Source organism: Esox lucius, chromosome 2, assembly GCF_011004845.1.
Source record: "Esox lucius isolate fEsoLuc1 chromosome 2, fEsoLuc1.pri, whole genome shotgun sequence".
In the NCBI taxonomy this organism is placed as follows: domain Eukaryota; kingdom Metazoa; phylum Chordata; class Actinopteri; order Esociformes; family Esocidae; genus Esox; species Esox lucius.
Window position 1 is genome coordinate 16,415,670 of NC_047570.1, and position 19,300 is coordinate 16,434,969.

General features: G+C 47.7%; 1 protein-coding gene across 5 annotated transcripts in view; it reads right to left on the bottom strand.

Annotated features, from left to right (window-relative positions):
- zfhx3 (zinc finger homeobox 3) overlaps positions 1-19,300 on the bottom strand; it is a 351,767-nt gene that overhangs the window by 71,397 nt on the left and 261,070 nt on the right. The window lies entirely within an intron of this gene.

The window sequence follows — 19,300 nt, forward strand, 5'->3', positions numbered from 1 at the left end:
GTGGGCTTGGTGCATCAGGACTGGATGCTAGTGGAGCCAGCTGGTCAGAAGTGAGTCCAAGGACAGGAGGCGTGGAGGAGGCGTCCGGGTTGATACAGCCGCCTTCCTCAGGGTATAAGACCCATCCAGGACAGGCCAAACTGACGTTTTCGCAGGAGGGAGAGAGAACAAGCAGGTCTGTGGAAAATCCACACCTGCACTTGGAAGCCACAATCCAGATTCCCCTACACCTTAACGTTATCTGACTAACATGCCCAGCCGACAGGACTTCTGACCGCAGTATGTACACTGTGAAACATTTTGAAGGAGTCAATATAATTTTCTTAAAAGGCCACCAGCTTGAAGGGGATTGTGAGGTTGTTGATCAAGCGTGTCGTCATGCAAACTCACAAGCGTGTTGCACTTTGCCTTAACACGACCTGTTTAATAAACTGGCACCAGACCACTCTGAGCCTCCCAGCCAGCCCACTAAGCCTCTAGGCAAGGCTTAAAGTCCAGCCATGGTCAGCATTGAAATCTGGCTATTCCGCACTGAGCTGGTAGATAGAAAGGGTTTGACCTGGTAGATAGAGAGGGTTTGACCTGGTAGACAGAGAGGGTTTGACCTGGTAGATAGAGAGGGTTTGAGCTGGTAGATAGAGAGGGTTTGTGTTGCTAGTTAGGGAGGTTTTGTGTTGCTAGATAGAGGGGGTTTGAGCTGGTAGATAGAGAGGGTTTGTGTTGCTAGATAGAGAGAGTTTGTGCTGGCAGATAGAGGGGGTTTGAGCTGGTAGATAGAGAGGGTTTTTGACAAAGTGTTAGTGCTGACACTCCGCCCTGTAGAAAGTGATAGTTTCTTGAATCCTTAACATTGGGTTAAAATAGGCTTGTATAATTTCAGCCGGTAGTTTAAAAACGAATGCTCACAAGCCAAAACAAACACAACACAAATATATAAATACTATACTATATAATTACTGTATGTAATACACATTTATTTTTTACAAATCATACATATTTTCTGGCAGTTCTAATTGTATGCTACGAATTCCAAAACCAATATGTTTAAGATCCCATTCAGTGTCTTTAATGTCCTTTAAACACACACTGAAACGTTACACTAAAGAGGCCTTGAGCCACGAATGAAATGAAATCCTGCAATTTATCGGCAACTTTCATGAAAATCTGCAGGGATTTGGAGGAATGCATTAAAACACATTGTGCCTGTAGAGGACTTGTGCTCTTGAGCGGCAACACATTGACTAGCAGAACACGGATGTCTGGGGTTTCTTGTGTGTTGGTGCTCCAGAAAATGAGACAGATGACAGACGCACTGAGGCTAAATTGTATGGAGGCTGAGGTAGAAGCTGAGGTAGACGCCGAGGTAGAGGCAGAGGAAGACCTGGCCTGGCGCCCACACAAGTGACAGACAATGACACCCACAGTAACCCATTTGTCACTTGCCAGCCAGACAATTGCAGCATGGGCTTGTGGGCCAGCTGGAGGTGTGGGCCACAGGCTGCTTGCTAGGCGAATGGGGAGCCAATAGGGGCCGGGGGTAAGGTAGCTGAGAAGCAATAGGGGCCGTGGGGGTGGGGGTGGGTGGGGGGGTAGGGGCTGGGTGGGGTAAGGTAGCTGAGAAGCAATAGGGGCCGTGTGGGGGGAGGGAGGGCTGGGGGGGGGGGGAGGGGGGGGGGAGTTAGGTAGCTGAGAAGCAATAGGGGCCAGGAAGGTACAGACATACGGCACTTGTGATGATTAATGCAGTCAGTGAAAATGAAATTCAGAGGCAGAACATTACCAAAACGACATTAGTCAATGACAACAAACATCCCAGTGGCCCCCACCGAAACTGCTGCGACCCTTTTGTGACAGGGACAGACGACAGATGGGTTACCAGACCCAGCGTTGCACCCCTGGGGTCAAACTGGATCTCCCTGAGTCAGCAGTTAGTACCACACCGCTCTACTGTCTGTCACAGTGTCACCAACATGGCTGTCCTTCCTTTTCTCTACCAAGCTCTCTAGCTGACAAACCCTAGGAAGAGGCCCTCGATGAGCCAGTGTATATGAGAAGAGAGGGGGAAGGTCAGGGAGACGGCGTCTGCAGGGCCGGGCTGGAGCTCTGACCCCGTACTCTAGCCTCAGGTTTGGTGCTGTCATTAGTTTCACTCCTGTTCCACACAGGCTGACTGGCTGTCTGACTGCCTGGCTGTGATAAGAGATGCTGAGGTAACAACGGGAGGAGCAGTACAAAACTCAGTCTCCTCCAGGCTTGTATTATCTGGCTTTCACCTCTGGCATTCCCAGTTTGGCTGTGTAAATATTTCATTACCACATAATTGGTTGCTGCTTCAGGCTATGCAATGAGGCGCTGAGAGTGTAATGCAGTGGTTTTTCAGTAACTTTCCTGTTCTTTTTTTTTTTAAATAGGTTGGGGTGTGTGTATGAAACCTTAATAGGGGAAATGTTTAGCTGGCCTGGCCTGGCCTTGACCTAGCATGGCCCTCTCCAGTGACATACCTTTGCTGACACTCTCCACTGCCCAGCTAATTAAGACACTGGAGATGGGCCCAAGCCAGAGTCAATGTTTAACCATCTTTAGCAGCCATATTGTATTAGCAGCCGAAAGCTGACAAAAGAAGCAACAAGGATATTAAGTGCTTCCCTTCTTTTAATGAATGGTGCGGTGGGGTGGCCATTTTAGCACACCTATAGATTTCCAAAAATGTAAAGAAGAATCCCCAACCATATACATCACTATGTAATATAAACTCTCAGGTCCAGTTACCTTAGTTCACACAATTTGAGAGCTTGCCCCCAGTCATGCTGGCTGAAGGGAAACGGATGTGGTTCAAAGTAGATGGTACAAGTCAATATGAACAAGTACAACGACATGAAGTATGGTTGTAGGAGAGACTTGTCCCTTCTACAATCCCTCGTTTCAAGCCCCATACACATTCTCGGCTTGTCTGTCGGAACTCGCCAATATAAATTGAAACATTACGTAAATAATTATGTAAAATAAAACACATTTCTCTCTCGTTCCTCTCTCGTTTACTCTCTCTAAAAAGACTCCTAGAGATGGAATGAGTGCTCATCATTTGCATAGCCCATGAAGTACCCTGTTGGTGGAGAGAAACTACTGTTGAGTGTTCTCCTAGCAGCTCAGTACACCCACTAACTGTACCTTCCAACTGGTCCCTGAAAGAACAGGGCTAATAGAACTTCAACCCAGTACCCCATCTGCATAATGTCACAGTCCAAGCCTTCCTCTTTACACTAGCACCTTATCTAACTACTTTGAAAGACAACCTAATAATAGCTAAGATAAGCATTTAACATTCAGGAGATAAGCATTCAACACACCAAAAGGGTGCATAACAGGAAATGTGTCGGTATATATTATCATACAACAAACACTAATTGTTTTAATAAAACATAACAGGATAATAATTAAAAGTACTTTGCCCTGTTGCCATTGAGGAGATATAATATTTGTGGAGGAAAAAAAAAAGCCCACAGCTAGACATGCATTTGAAATAAGTTCCTTCCAGGTTACCACTGTAGCTTCTAACAATGGGAGTGTGTGCAGTTGTTTTGAAAAGTGGTAGTCTGGGGGATCTCCTCTATCACATAATGTCATCAGAGGCCTGCCATCACATACAGCCAGCCTAGCATTACAGGGTGACTGTGCCCAGGATGCTCATTAGGCAGAGGAGGAAAAAAGCATGACTTCACTTTCCATAAAAAAGAAAACAAAGTGCTCATTGATCAGGGTGATCAATGGGGGATCAATAACCTAAACCCTCATCATTCCAAGCGCAGCACAATTACAGCTGAGATATGGTCGTCATCACAAAACATCTAACACAGCCTGGTCTAATTGGAGGCAGCCTATTGCTTTAGACACACTGGCAGAAGGTTTCTGGAGCAGATGAGCCTGGTTCAGAAAGACCTCTGCCGGTCCGGATGGACTCTGCAGCTTCTCCAAATAACCACAACACACTCAGGCCATTAGCCCCAGTGTCATCATGGAGGTCGCTGGAGCTGGCTGGCCATGAAGGGCATTTAATACAGGACACAGCAACCTCCTTCTCACGTCGCACAGAAGAGCATTGTATTCCTTTAAATGTAAATTCAAACTTTACTTGCAAGACCAAACTAAACCCAGTTTTATTGGCCAACTTGTGATTTCAATTTATTAACATTTAGGAGCAGTGCCCTTATTAAGAGATTTGTTGTTAAGTATTGCTAGAAAAAAGAACAATGTTCCTCCACTACAGTGATTGTGGGAAGGAGAGAATGTAAAAGCAACAGCTAGGTTGTAAACACAATATACCTCCCAGACATCACCCTTTATGGCATCACACAGCATAGTGCCTATACACCCTGTATGACATCAAACTGCATAGTGCCTATACACCCGGTATGACATCAAACTGCATAGTGCCTATACACCCGGTATGACATCACACTGCTCTGGCACCTTTACACCCTGTATGACACTACACTGCATAGTGCCTATACACCCGGTATGACATCACACTGCTCTGGCACCTTTACACCCTGTATGACACTACACTGTGTAGTTCCTATACACCCAGTATGACACACACTGCATACAACCTATTTATTGCTGCATAGTGTCACAAACAGTACCTAAAAGTCTTCCACTTTCCTCCTTACCAGTTTATTGATTAGATATCCTTCTTGTTCAGTAATTGGGAAGTAAATCAAGCATGGTGAGCACTAATCTTAAACCTGCGAGGAAAGTGTTAAAGGTAAAACCTACACAAAGTGCATAAGTAACTCATTGTAAAAAGCATATTATTACTTGTAAAATCAATGAAATGGCTTTCCTTAAAAAATGCAGCTTGTCTATGTTGAAATGGTGTGGGCATACCTAAACAACAGAATGGTGTGTGTGTGTGTACCATCATGAAAAATATGCATGCAAGTTGCCTGCTCATCCACCTTTAGACCACTGATTGGCCAGCTCATCCACCTTTAGAACACTGATTGGCCAGCTCATCCACCTTTAGTCCACTGATTGGCCAGCTCATCCAGCCCAGGAGCATTACATCATACTCTATAAGGAAATAGTATTGTTATTTGAAATAGTCTCTTTGAAATAAAAAAAAGTAGGTGGGGTTTATGAAGTGTTTTCTTTTCCCCCAATGCATGCTTTAGCCTCAAATATGAAGATAAAAGGAATTAACAACATTATTGGAGTATTAGTTAACGGAACCTTTAAACGTTCAATTTTCACTGGGCAGTTACTTAAAGGAGCTCAGCCATGAGTGAGAATTGTACTCCGCCTCCAGCTCAGGTTTCTATCCTGTTCCTGCTTCACACCATTCCTCTCTGCTGTTGTCTGTCCAACCAGAGGCTAGAGGGAGTTGGCTTGGCAGAGGAGCAATGGGAAGTAAATACAGTTTCTAACCACTGCTCCCTCTCTCTCTCTGTCTCTCTCTCTCTCTCTCTATCCCTGCCATGCATTCTCTACCAAAGCGCCGGGGGCGCCATGCTTGTAAAGTAACCACAGCTCTTTGAATGCCTCTTGTATTTACAAACGGAGGTATGTCGGAATCAAAGGAATTACCACATGACATAACACATTAAAGAGTCGGCGGATCGAGGAGAATTTATAGAGTGGATATGGTGTGGGTGGGGCTGCGCCCAGGAACTCTGCCATTGTTGGATTAAGCTGCACTCCTTAGGAGAGCTGAACTCACCTAGAGCAGGGCAAGAGTCCACCACAACAGCCCCCGCCCTTTCCTATGCATAGCCAGACCAACAGACTGACACACACAGACTCTTTTCCAATCAACTTCCTGGTCATGTTGTGTCTCTCTCTCCTTTGTCTCTCTCCGTATTAACAGTGAAATCTGGGTCTGTATGCCTCTATGAGATCCCTCCAGAAGAGTATGTCTCCCCCCCCCCTCTTCTGAAGAAGTTATATCTGCCATCCCTTTTTCTCCTGGTTGGATAAATAACTTTTCCTCCCTATCTGTCTCACCCCCCTCTCTCTGCCCCCCCCCTTCCCCTGGCTCTCTTCCTCCAGCTCTTCCCTTTGTTGCTGCTCTGCTTAATCTCACCTCAGTTTTTATTTCGCCCTCATCAGCAAGGGACTAAAAATAAATGATGAATGGAACATGATATTTTAAAGTCTTATCTCTTATCTGTTCTTACAAGGAAATAATAGGCTAGTTAATCCTGCAGATCTCCCTCAAATTGATTAATCAGCACATGCGGACAATCAAATAAATGATTAATATTCCCCAGACCTGCAGTCGGACAGTTACCCTGAAACCATCAGTAATAATTCAGTAACCCTTCCCAGACCACGGGCAGGCTCGTCTGCCTCACTCAGCTCCGGCTCTGTGATGTTCCAGCAGGGCTTTGAACTCAATTCTCACTGTCAGACACACTGGGGAGAAGCTGTCTGCTTTTCACTCTCACACACACAGAAGCATGCCGTATAGAACAGAGAACCCGGTTCTACCTGGCCAGGCATCGCTCTGCGATTCCACTCAAAGTTTAGCAGGAAGATGACCCGGAAGAAAAAGGTAATATTAAGGTCTGTCCATTTCCATACAGGCGCCACTGTGGGTTTAAACGTGCCCTTACTTGGAGGTTTCTACTAAAACAACCGGTTGCTCAAGTTTGATTGGTTCATACTTAGTAATTATACAAACCAAACATACACATATAGTACAAAAGCCCTCTCACCTCAAAATAGCTGGTAAAACACACAAACGAATCACGTCTCAGTAGCTGGTGAAAGGCACAGACAAATCAAAAAAAACCCAGAGGGTGAAGCCAGACTATTGTCAGAGGTATTTTGTCTGTGACAGAGAGTGAGAGAAACCGACAGGAAGACTAGCTGGCTGAGTGTTATGTAAAGGATAAGGTGAAGTATGCAGTGAAAACAGTACCACCGTGTCCTCTCTGAGCCAGGGGACCAGATGGCCTCAGACCGACAGGCTGTTAAGCAGCCCTGTAGCCCAGCCCATCACCACTGTCACCCGGCCTGCCTATGGCTGCCTGCATGGGCACACCCTGTCCTGGTGATGGATCCCCTGTTTATTCAGCTATTTTTAGGACAAAGGGGGAATCTCCACTGAGAGGCTTTATTTCTCTGCCATTACCCACAGAGGTCAGCCAACAAGCGTCCTCAGGGCCCTCCTGCCTGTCTCAGCTGGGGCCCGGGGAGCTGGGGCCTGGGGGCAGCAGAGTAGAGCACTGGGCTTCTCCTCCCACAAGGAGGTAAAACAGTCTGTAGGAGTGTGTCTGCCCTACTCTACTTCAATCCACCGGCCAGCAGCTACAGTGAGACCCCATTTATTTCCCCAGCATACCTGGGGAGCCCATTCTTTTCACTAGAAATCCTTGCAGGATATCATTCTGTTTTCATGTCTTTCATTAAAATCAAAAGACAACAATTCATAATTGTACTCAGCAGCATGGGATTTATTTGATGAGGACAATTTTCCAAAATGTCAATGTATATTTTTGGTCGAACACACACTGCAGTTTCCCGTGACCCCACTAGGGGACCTGTACCCAGCATGCTACTGGTCTAGGAGGTGCTGCTGCGCCTCACGCTGTAGAGTCTCTGTAGATATCTGTCCAGGCTTGGAAACATAAAGCTGTCCCACGCCAGAGATGACCTGACCCCCCTTCCCCCCGCCACGCCTCCTCCTCCTTATGGAAGGGGCCTGGCCTTTGTGTCGGCTGACCGGCTGGCCGCCTGAACCAGCCCGTGCAGCTGTCTGCTCCTCTCTTCGCTACGACACACTGACTCCTCCTGCCATACTGCTGTATTTCACGACAGCATATCAGTTACTGGTTACAGACATAGAAAACAATCTGACTGACCTTAACACAGTTTACAGGCCGACTGCAGGGGAGCGCTAGCAATAGCACCTCGCCTTTTACTAGAGCGGGAGGCTCGTAGCCCAGCGCTGTGAGACCTAGAGTGACATCAGCGGCAACGCCAAGGTTTAACCCTCACAGAGCCACTCAATACTCTTGCCAATATGTTGTGTGATATACGGCTTTGTCTTTTAATAGCTGGTAAGCACGGTTGTGAAAAGCCCTGGTTTTAACCCAACGGTTATGGTTCACTTTGATCTGGTCTCTAGCAGCACTGTTTATAAATCAGTCAGGCAAATATTTATGAGCAGGACAAGGAAAATGGCTAGTCTGGTTAGTATCTCTGGCCTCCCTCCCTCCTGCCTCGCCCTGCAAGGCTCATGAGCCGATGAGGCCACCACAGATGCAGAGCGAGTGCCCCGGGCCACATCCATCATGCCTGCCTGGGAACAGGCTATTGTGTGGCCAGAGAGAACACCAGTCAAATGGGAGAACAAGACAAAAGTACACTGCCCTGATAGTAGGACTCCTTTGAAATATGACCAGTACTGGTAGGTAGGCCCACATAACTCTTACAGTGCAAAACACAAATATGTGTACTATGTTGTGTGAAAACTGCGCATGTGTGTGTGTGTCTGACTAATGCAGCACTAGTTCATTCGTAGCATAGCTCAATAAATGAATATGGCCATGTTCAATATGTATTGCCTTTCCTTTGCTTTTAGCTCACCTATCAGTTGGTGCCTGCAGCCCACACAATGGGTTGAGACCAGGCCTCCTGGATCCATAGAATTTAATTGCTCCCCCCAGCCCTGACCTCTGCTCCCGATCACTCCCTGATACACCGCATCTCTATTAAGCTGGGAAGTAGGTAAATATTCTTCTAATGACCCTTAGTCCTAACGACGCCATTGAAAATGGGGGAGAATAATCAATCCCCCTCTGTTTTTCCTTTTGTCCTTCGCTGACTCTATTAGTTTTCCCTTTTTATCTGATGTAGGACTCCAAACACGTGGACGAAAACAGTCGAGAGGAGCAGTGTCTGCCCTCACATGATTTTAAGACAGGCAGACAGTGTTTTTAAATGAAACATATGTTCAGCGGCATAACTGTCCTTCAGAAAACACAGAGCCAAGGGTGAAGACACCGAGACAACCTTGGTGGAAGGTAGCAGCCCCTCCAGAGATCTATCATCAGATAAGGCAGAGGTAGTGGCCAAAAAGGAGTGTGGGGGGGGGGTTAGTTTCCTCTGACTAATTCAACCTCCAAATGCTGCATACTATAACCCAGTACAGGAGAATGTTTCTATGTGACTGAGTGTGTGTTTGTCTTTCTCGGTGTGTGTGTTGGGGGTGGGGCGACGGGGGGGGGGGGGGGGGTTGGGGGGGTTGATGGTAGTGGTGGACTGGCTTGTCGATCGATGCAGTGATTGGCAGTTAATGGCTTTTCCTGTTCGTAACCCCGGTCTGATGGCTGTTGCCTCTGATCAGAGATGGCAGATGGTGTTTGATTTTCGTATATAAACCTCTGAGTTTGCGGAGATGGCTTCATCATGTTTAATGATTAAAAAAAAGTTAAGTTGAATACTGGGAATACTCCGTTGCTGAGGCTCTCTTTTTTGAAAGGCACTAAACTACCCACCAGATGTAAGGGCAGCAAGACTCGTGCACCAAACTTCCCTTCACTTGAGGTCTAAATGTGCAGTCATCTATATTTACAATGAACTCGGCACAACGTCCCAACCGCCGCGACGTATTAACACTCAGTCAGTCCTTGTATGTGTGTCGCATACATATGTATCCTGACACCAAGCAGCCTGCACCATACGACCATAATAACGGTTCAACACAACCTACCTCCCAACAGAAAACGACCTATTAATATAGAACAACCATCAAAGGTGATTCTACACGGACGGCCCAACTGGTTCCTACCTGCTCCTCCTCAGTGAGTCCACGACACACCAAAACCAAAACGAGGGGAGAAAATAGAGGGGAGAGCTGGAAATGGAGGAAAATTGAATGATAAGCCCCATTTGGAGGGAAAGAGACAAGGTGTGTTAAAACCCACTCTCCAGCAGGATGTCAGTAAAAACACCAGGTCCTGAGAACAATCCGATTATTCCAGGGTTGTTTCATGTACTGAGGGATTTGCAATAATTTGGCTCCTCACTCTTATAATCCTGACTGTCTCTATTCCATCTAATATCCCAGAAACGACAGACATTTTGACATTTCATCTTTCATCAACTTCAAAGTTGCCCATTGCAGCACAATGAACACTAAGAATTTTGGAGAAAAAAAAACATTGTCAGATTTATCTAAGGAGAATAAAAAGGGTCTAGATTTCTTTTTCATTTAGAATGAAACATCTAATGTAGAGAGGGTTTCTGCTCCCAGCCATTCAGGAACAAAGGCCAATCCTGCAGGGACCAGAGGAGCGAGTAACTTGATGCTGGCTGAAGGGAGAGGGATATTAGTTGGCAATACGGAGGGAATCATCTCCAACTACGGTGCTCTCATAACTCATCTGCGAAATGATGTTGGGAAGAGTAGTCCTCAGACACCAGAGATGCGTCGGAAGAATCGAGGAGAACCACAAAAGGGATTGCGTTGGTGGCCATCTCAGCCCACAGGGACCCGCCACTGCAAGAATTAATATACACTTCTCTCCCGTGCAACATCAACAAATATTTAATAAAGTCTAGTTCATAAAACTCATTAATAAGACACTCGCTACTCTCTCCTTTCAGTTGCTTGAATTAATATCTTGATCATTTGAATAATAATTTGCATAGCAGAATCTTGCGTTGACTCTCACAGCACAATTATTATAGCACATCGCATAATATACTAGCTCCCAGAGACCTCGTAATACAGTAGCACAGACAGTGCTTATGGTTCAAATTACTCCAACAAGACCCTTCCAACGATACAGGCATAAATTAAGGACATTCCTAAGAAGTGACAGAGATAGGCCGTTTGAAAGAAGGATCCACGTTTGAATCATTCAGCGGGCCCTAATGTTGGGCCTGGTGTTGATTGAATGTGGTGGTGTTATAAGTGGGGTTTGTGGGCCTGGCCAGGAAGGAGATGAGGAATAGTTGTCAGTAATCTGGGAGCAGGCCTGGTCTATGGAAGAGAGCTGAGAGAGGCTGTGGTAAAGACATCCTCTGGTGTGTGAATCTCTGATCTGAGCTCACAGGGAGCAGAGAGAGAGAGAGAGAGAGAGAGAGAGAGAGAGAGGCCCTCCAAGAGGACAGCACAGCTCTGTAAATCACAGAGAGATTGAAAAGGGCTTTATAAAACACAAATGTGTGAAACCGCTTATTCTGAACAAAAGCCCCCACCCAACACACACATTGCACTTTCACCAGCTGTGGCTTGTAAAAAAAACACCCAATTCAGAAAGCTCGACCCCTAAGTTTGAAAGTTCGACCCGTAAGTTTGAAAGGTCGACCCCTAGGTTTGGCACCTAAACGAAATAGGGTGAGGTGGAGGTGAGTGGTTATGATGTCTTGTGGGGTGGGGCTTATGGGAAGAGAGGGAAAATCCTGTTCATCTATTCTGGGCATCAGTTAGTTATGAGGGAACATAAAGGCCGTAAGCTAGCAGTGTCCTTGAGAAGTTGAACAGCTTTCTTGTCCCTAGACTTCAACTCTCCCTCATTCATTGGTTTAATGAGCTTCAAGTAGAAATCAGGTGGAAGTGCTGATACCCGGGGAAAACCATAACATTTGGGAAAACTTTTGTGTTCTAATAGATTTTTTTATTTCCTCTTTAATACCATTTTCTGTCGGAGAAAACCTTTGATTGCCGTAGAGTGCTGTGACCCCCTACATCCACCCTCCCCACCTCAGTCTCTTAAATCAATACCCAGTCATTTTCATATAGGAATTAGAACAGGAGATTTTATTTTCTCTCCGTTACTTTTTTTTTTTAACTTCCTCTCTCCATTTTATCCCCCTTTTATACAAGAATAAATGGCATGATGAGAAAACAAGGTGCCAAATGATTTTTTCCAGAGGGCCCCAATAAAAACCATATGACACCCTGAGCTGCACCGCTTAATTACAAAGGGATGAAATCTTCCGTCTACATCTGGTGAAAACATTGTCCCTATAACACTGATAGATTTACAGGTCCCAGTTCTAACCCTGGACTCCAGCACACAGCAATTAGGCCAAACATACGGCGCTTGGATGGAGGGCCATCGCCATGGGGGAAGGGTGGGGCTGACTTTTTATCCCCACACTACAGAACTAAGGCCTTGAGGATCCCCAGGTTAGGAGTTCAATTCTCCCCAGGAACAGTGTTTAACTCTGTAAGTTCGGCCCTTCACATACTTACAGGAAAAAAAGCCCACAGAGAGAATTGTCTAATATTTGAATGGGGCTGCAGAATAGCTTCCAATGACACGTTTCAGACACAAACAGTTCGAAATGTTAGTCTGGCAAATAAAATGTGTACCTATTACAATACATTCACGGCCACCTATTCAACACATCAAACGGCCATTTAAACTCACTGGTGGGAAGTTACAAGGTAATGGGACTGAGATTTCAAATAGCTGGAATTACTTATCCGTCCCCAGACCCTTGTCAGCAGCCCAAACCCAAACAGGCTGGGGTCCCTGTGTGCTCGTCCTGCCGCCTAAGATCCCTCCTTTCCCTCTCTCCGCTCCCCTCGCCGCCTGGTCCGCCTCACCGACAGAACGTACAGAGCGAACCGAGCAGTTTTGTGGCCCTGACCGCTGGCAGGCCGTTAATCTGGTCGCTAAGCCACTGATGTATTGATGGCAGTGAGCCGTTAAGCCAGGCTGCCTCTTCTACCGTCCCCTCAGCTTAGGAGCCACAGAGACCCTGAGGAGCTCCGGTCCGAGCCTCACCAAGCCAGCGTTTACCGTCCCTTCCTCTCCGGGCTGACAGGGCCCCCAGAGAGACAGACAACGTACACCTGGTGTGTAATTTCACTGCACTTTGACTAGCAAATGCATGCAAAGATAACACCAAATCATAGAGCTTGCTGATTAAATGTGGCTCTTATCTGTCCTCTTTGAAGACAAGACAGGGGATGCAATCTCTGTGTTATCTGGGACTGGAGAGAGGGTGGGGGGCTAAAGGGGGGGAGGTGGGGGCGCAGAGATAGGACTATGACTGATATGTCTGTAATATCATCTTTACAAGATTGAGGCTGGCTGTGGCATGGTAAAACACTGATTAGATGATAGAGAAAGAGACCCTCCGGCCGGACTCGGCACAGGAAGTTGATTCTGTGAGATGTAATTGCACTCTCAATAATTCCCCCCTCATCAAGTTAAAAGAAGCTCTCAGTCTTACCGTTAGTTGGTCCTGACTGGAGCAGTAGAAATGCCGCCTTTGAAAAGTTTTTTTTTTTTTTTGGCCTGAATCTATTTTAATGGCGAAATAATGTGCTTATCCTTTATAAGGTGTTTTAAGAAACCCAAATCTACTGCTGACTGAATAAAGGAACTGGTGCGTAAACAACACAGGCCCACAGTGAAGAGCAAGCCACTGTGAAGGAGGAGGAAGGAGGAGAATGGAGAAAGAGAAAAGTGGAAGGGGGAGCGTCAGAAGGAGTGGGGGTGAGAGGGACAGAGAAAGAGGATTTGGCTGGGGAGAATGTTTAGTTTTCCAGCCTGGTTGGATTAAAGATATTTAACCTTAAGCAGAGCCCCATATAAGACCACCCACTGGCCTGCCATCCGCGTTGGTTAGTTCTGTGGGTGACGGGTATTTGCCTTGTTTATTAATGTTGAGGAGACAAAGAATGGGGAGGAATAGAAGGGGGAGGAGAAACGGAGAGAGAAAAAAAAAGATGAATACGACAGGGAACAGAGAGAGTGAGGGAGAGGATGCGGGGTGTGGGATAGGGGTGCCTGAGTCAGACCACGGCTTGTAGGTGGGAGGGAGACCTGCTCATCTCAGCCGGCACTGACAGCACAAAATAAACCTACTAGAACTACCTAACCCCCTGCAGTATGCACCCGCCCCCTCCCTCCCTCCCCTGACCCTCCCCTACAGCCGCCAATCCGCCTGTTCTGCTGATCGAGCAACAGATAATAGGATCAACAGCTTCCTTGCACACCGGCAGGAGCGTGCTCAGTTGCTCTTGTCCAGCCGCCCAAAAGAGAAAAACCCAAGTCAAAACAAACAACCATTAACACAATAACCAAGGAACTCCAACTCCCGGCTGACCCAGAAAACAACATCCCACTCCCCCTCCATCTGGAGTGCCTTCTGTGGGCCTGCGAAGACATGACTCAGTGCCGGACACGTCCTTATCTCGGACCGACAGTGAGGAGGAGGCTGGACAGGGCCATGTAGCCATTCTATTAGTCCATCTACTTCTATTGGTCCGTCTAGGTAAACAGCTTGTGAAAATGGCTCAGAGGGAGCTGGACCTACCCTCTCTCCCTCTCTCTCTCTGCGCTGGCCCTTGAAACCCCCACGCAGGCGTAGATGCACTCCCAATCAGCAGCAGCAGCTGGGCTAGGGGTCAGCGCCTGGCCTTCTCCGAGGTGGGAGCCGGAGGACTTGTGAAATTCCAGCAAACTGCCAAGTACCGAGTCCTGGGCCCTCCCTCTCTGCACTGACACCACGCCCCTGCCAGCCTGACAGACAGCCACGACAGCCAATGGTAGGCTGACTGTCACACTGTCACAGCTCTGTTCCCCCGCCCACCCTCTGGAGTGATTGGGATCTGTTTAGGCAACGCAGCCCAGAGTTCACCAGCCTGCAGGAGGGCCACAGGGAGGAAGAGGAGGTGGTAGTGTTTGGGGGTGGGGGGGGGTTCTGGATCTTGGCAGTGTTGACTGAGGGAGTGTAAAGAGGCCCCACACACAATTTAAACACTTCCTCGGGTTTACATAATGCCGGCTACATTACGCCTGCGCTGTGCCCTGTCAAACGGGACCGGTACGGTGGCATGGCGCTATCCACCCTAGCGCAAGGTGATTGCTGTAAAGGGGGAGCGTGTGCGTGCGTGTGTGTGTGTGTGTATGTGCGTGTGGAGAGGGGGAATGGGCTGTCTCCCAGGATGTGCAGCGAGAGCTTTATTAGAGCAGTAGTACCAGTAAATCAGAGCTCAGCTCTTCCTGGAACCGCTGCACCCTTTCCCACTGAGCACTATTACAGAACAATCACAGGCCAGCCATGATAATTAGCAGAGTATCTCTGTCTAAACCGGCCTCTCTCCGCCCCTCTCTCCTCTCCCCTCCACTAACTGCTGTCTGATGGTGAGTCTGTCTGTCTGTCTGTCTGTCTGTCGGTCAACGGGGCTGAGGTTGGGCTGATTGGCGGGCCGATAAAAGGACCATGACGTATCGGATCCCAACAGCGATTAAATGTTCCCCTGTGACTTTCACTCCAAATGACTCTCTCCACTTCTATTTGATGATAAAAAAACAAACCATTCTGGGGCCAGCCAATACCAATAGTTCTTTGTTGTGCTGATGATAGTTTCCCCTGTCCCGTGCTGGTCAGGAGGATTTGAAATCCGCCCAGACAACGATGGTCACTAATGGAGGTCAGTGTGTAGTCTGGGAGAACTGAGCAGTGCAGGGTCATCTGTGAAACACCTTCATGTGTTTCCATGAGCAGATAATCCCTTCATTTACATTACACATGCTTTGCTCCTATTATGCCTTTCAGATTATTTTCTCTCCACGGAGCGCAGACATTTTCTTTCCTCACTGCTCGGTGATCGAGTTGGATCGCACTGGAGGGGAAAATAAGCAGAGGAGAGGCGTCCAAGTTACAGATGCTTGGTGCTGGTTAGTGGGCCGGGCCTGGTCCCAGGGAGCACCGCGTTAGGCTAAACAGCTAAAACTACAGAACATGTGATCTGTTCTCAGGGGTGCAGGAGGCAGTCGCAGAGCAATGTGTGTGTATGTGTGTGTATACTTGGTGTCTATGGGAGGGTTTGTACAGTTGTGTGTGTGCGTTTAATAGAGCGAGACCAGGACAGAGGGAGGGGTGTCAAGGCTTTCTTGGGCAGAGATTCCCCATGTGATAGTGACGGCACTTTCTTCCTCTCTTTCCGCAGCCAAGCGGCATCTGGAGTGGATTTTGTGCGAGCAGACACCGAGGAACATGATTACATTCGGCTAACTGCGCTCTAAACTGATTATGCATGTGCCAAGCTAATGGACTACATTTGCAAGAGGAAAAATAACATCCAATCAATCTCAATTACCGCAGATCGTACCGACCCCCGAGACAAGGAAGGTAGCCAGCTAGTCCTCTAGGCTCCTCCCCTTTCCCCAAACTCCTGCCTGGAAGCACAGTCCTGGCTGGCCCGGGCTCCACCTATCCTGTCTGGGCAGAGCACAGGCCGAGAGAGTAGTGCAGAGCAGAGCTAGGACTGGCTGGTTACCAGCCGCCGCCGACTCCTCTCCACTCATGCATCCAACACACAACACCTGAGGTCTGCCGGGAACATTTCAGACACCTGTTTTTCTTTATCAGAGACTTCTGGAGAGATGTATGTCATTACGACGACTGCTACTAGTACTTATACTACTACCGTAAGAAGACTCTGTAAATCCGCAGTAAAAGCTGGGTTTCTACAGGCCAACAGGTCTGTACGGAGAATGGGAGAGCTGAAGCTTTGAGGTGACTTGCATACTGTAGTGTAGAGCCATCTGCTTGTACTTATGCACGACCATCATGACATCACCAGCACCACTACAAAGCTGACAGTGAGTGGGGAGATGTGAAGGGAAGGTGAAAGTTCATCTGAGAACAGAGGGGTGTGTCAGCAGCAGCCAGAGTGGAGCTTCAGAGTGGGCGTCTTCAAACCCGGAACAACAGAGTCAGGAATAGGCTCCATCACCCCACAGCGTGGTGGTCCGTGTGGTCGGGATGACTCGCTCAGGCTTTCCGTGGACTTTATAAACATTCCAATACGTGGGGTGGTGGGGGGGATATTTTTAGAAAGCCCTAATATGGGCCGCATACCACAAACTCTCAAATTATCCCATCCAGCTTAGCCCTCAGTTTAAACCTTCCTTTTTAATTCCAGTAATTACAGGCTCCAATTTATACGGAGCCGTGCACACAAGGGCCTGGTTAATGCAAACCAGTTTGATTTGGGCGAAGTGGACCAAGGATCTCCCACATCTTAAAGCCTGTTTATGCTGACTTGATGATTTAGTTTCTCTCCAAAAAAAGGTATGAAAAAATATGCTGCTATTTGCATAAAAAAAAAAAAAAAAAGTTCCTCATCCTCACATAATCTGTCAGGTTGAGGCTGGGGGTTGAGGCTGGGGGTTGAGGCTGGGGGTTGAGGCTGGGGGTTGAGGCTGAGGGTTGGGGCTGGGAGGGTTGAGGCTGGGAGGGTTGGGACTGAGGGTTGGGGCTGGGGGGGATTGAGGCTGAGGGTTGAGGCTGGGAGGGTTGAGTCTGAGGGTTGGGGCTGGGGGTTGGGGGCTGCTGTGGGGTTCTGCCTGGCTGAATGACTGTCAATTGCTCTGCCCTATCATGATATGTTGCTCTGCCCTATCATGATATGTTGCTCTGCTCTATCATGATACGCTGCTCTGCTCTATCCAAAGCGACATGAAGGGTGTGACATTGCGAAGCGGGGAGCCAAGCCATGCTGCAGTGAGCTATGCCCCAGAAACATGTACTTTTCACCCGCTAATCACATGCGGTTCTTGAAATGCTGTCATAACTCTTGTCAAGTTGTGAACATCTTGGCTTTTTCACCACTACGCGTATCTGGAAGGATAGTGGCTGCCTGGAAGTGAGGGATGGCAAGGCTCTTGGGGTGAGAGCTCAGGTCATTTTTCTCGAGATCAATTAGCTTTAAGGAATATCAGAAGAGGCTTAAGTGGTGGAGAGCGATCATGCCAGACTGCGTTGTACACATTTAATCCTCCACAGTCTGAGTCGCATTACCCCAAATTTCTGCAGCAAGGTTACGGTTGAGGTAGCCACGTGGAAAAACAGAAGCAGACAGACAGACAAGGGAATATAAACTCTTCACTCTCCTTTCAGGCAAAACATCTTGTTCCACCTTGAGAGTATAAGGGGGATATGCAGGCTGCCGTCTATTTATGTTAAGTGTGAGACAGTATTATTGGCATGTGTCTCGTGGCACAGAGAACAACCAGGGCAATCCCAGCCCGTCCCAACCCTGCCCAGTGACCACGAACCAAACCTGGGGCACTAGGAGGCCCTTCTCAGTCTTCCTGCCTCCACAGGCCAGGCCCAACGTGTCCTACTGATTGGGTTACATATTTTAAACAGTGCGGTATTTGTAAATATCCTGGCTACATGTCTGGGCAAGACTGGTGGAGACACTGTTCCAGTCCTGTTCCAATAAAACCCTGCTTTCTGTCTATCACCAGGCCCAGAGGCTACTGTGTCGAGGGCCGGGCCCCTATCCTGCATTGACCAAGCATCAACACTGCCGGCTCCCTCCGGCCCTCCTAATGGTAACCCTGGGAGTAGAGCCTCACACCTTCTCTCTTAATGGAGTGTTGAAAAACCCTTTCAGTCTGTTACTGGAGGTCCTCTCAGCACAAATACCATTCATGAAAAAACAGCCAGAGGGACAAGGCTTTTGGATAGGGTTTTACACTGGTCTAGCCTAGCTGTTTAATGTGATCAAACCACATCATTGAAACCACAATACTGTTTCCACTTTTTTTCTACATTGCCAATCTTACACTCTTTGGCCAAGAACAGGTATACAGCGCAGGTACAAAAAAGAAAATGCACTTAGAAATCCAGCTAAATATATGTTAGATTTTTGCCCATTTTCTCCAACAGCCTACCACTTGAGAATGGAATTTGGTCTTTGTGTAAGTGTGCCACTACTGCCTGTGTCTGTGTGTCAAGGTGTGGGTGAACAGGAGCAGCATGTGTTTAGGTTTTGATGTGCATGCTAGTGTGTGTGTGTTAGCCGTAGCTCTGCCAGCTTGGGGTAAGCACAGAGTGGCCCTAGCCTAGCCGCAGACAGACAGGATAGGTGCCTAAGTGGAATCAGGCCTGTTAGATTTATGTCCATTTGTTCCGAGAGTGTTCATCCATTGGCTATTATGGAATGATTAGAGGAGAAGGTGAAGCTCCAAGTCCAGCGAAAATCAATAAGGCTGTCGAGAACGATTCTCCCTTTCCCGCTCCAAGGAGTATTAGCACCAAACCTCTGTCTCCTCTCACTTCTTCATCCCTCTACTAGAGGTTTCACCCCTTATCCCCCTAACCCAGCCTGCCATTTTCTGGCCTCCTGTGAACAGGCTCTGGAAACAGAAGGCTCAGAACACAGGGGCATCAGTCATTAATGGAAGAAGAGGCTACGCCAGAAGTAGTTGGGCTGAACTGGGATCTGCTGTGCATTACTGCAACGGGAAATCTGGTTAGAATGGAGGTAGAGTTAACGGGTGAGGGATGAAGGTAGAGTTAACGGGTGAGA